We start from the raw sequence: 1101 nt of genomic DNA, 5'->3' as shown, positions 1-1101 counted from the left end.
TGATGAAATCCAAACAATACCTGGAGTTTAGTTAATACTAATAGTGGGCTAATGTGAGGCTCCTAATTCTATAAATGTGCCACAGTAACATCCAAGGCTAATGATGGAAAAACTGAGTTAGGTGTCCAGAGGAACTCTGCATTACATTAACCCTTCTTTTTAGATATCAATTATTTCTAAAGGACTCTTAAGATAGCTATTGGTATATCTATTCATATCCGGCACAGAACAACACTTCTTTTTCCTTTTTGTGGTTTTATTTAAATGCAAATAAAGCATGCACACCACCATCTACTCATTGTCTTCACTGCGAAGCCTGGCGTTGGCTTTGGTGATTCTGATGGCCAGCTGTGCTGCTCTTTCTACGATGGATTTTCGGTTCTTGGAGGAAACATTGTGAGCAATCTCAGCACAGTAAGATTTGTTGCACATCAGCAGCACTTGCAGCTCCTTGACGTTGTGAACCAGAAACTTCCGGAAGCCGCTTGGCAGCATGTGCTTAGTTTTCTTGTTGCTCCCGTAACCAATGTTGGACATCAGGATCTGGCCCTTGAATCTCCGAACCCTTTTGTCAATACCTCTGGGTTTCCGTCAGTTTCGCTTAATTTTGACATTCCGTCTGACTGGTGCCGGATGAACTTCTTGGTCCTTTTCTTGACGATCTTGGACTTCACCAGAGGGCGGAGGGCAGCCATGATGCTGCGAAAGAGATGGTAGCCACCTTGCAGCCGAGGAAGAAGGCCAGAACAACACTTTTGAGTTTAAGAAGGAACACTAGCAGCAAAAAGAAAGGATGTTCATGTTAGGTATAAAAGAGTTAGGAAATAAACTAAAGCACATAAAGAGCATCAGAGAAAAACAATCATTGGATCACAGTGAACAGGGAGATAACTTGCTGTAAGTCTGTACAAAGGTCAAGTGCTTCATGCTCTATAATTCTTCAGAGTGAGCATTATTCTCATTATATTTCCTCCCCTGTAACACGAACCCCTCCCTAAAATTAACCACATATACCTAGCCTCATTATGCACAGTCCTCAGAGTCTCCCTGAAGGAAGTTCAAAGGAGAGATTTTTTTTCACACCCAAATTATTCTGAGGTA

The 1101-nt window shown here is 42.0% G+C and overlaps 1 pseudogene; it reads right to left on the bottom strand.

Moving 5' to 3' along the window:
- Positions 1–291: 291 nt before the first annotated feature.
- LOC101827453 lies at positions 292–695 on the bottom strand (annotated as a pseudogene).
- Positions 696–1101: the final 406 nt, after the last annotated feature.

This window comes from Mesocricetus auratus, unplaced genomic scaffold, assembly GCF_017639785.1.
Source record: "Mesocricetus auratus isolate SY011 unplaced genomic scaffold, BCM_Maur_2.0 Super-Scaffold_4256, whole genome shotgun sequence".
In the NCBI taxonomy this organism is placed as follows: domain Eukaryota; kingdom Metazoa; phylum Chordata; class Mammalia; order Rodentia; family Cricetidae; genus Mesocricetus; species Mesocricetus auratus.
The sequence above is the reverse complement of the archived record's forward strand: the minus strand, read 5'-3'. Positions and strand labels throughout refer to the sequence as shown.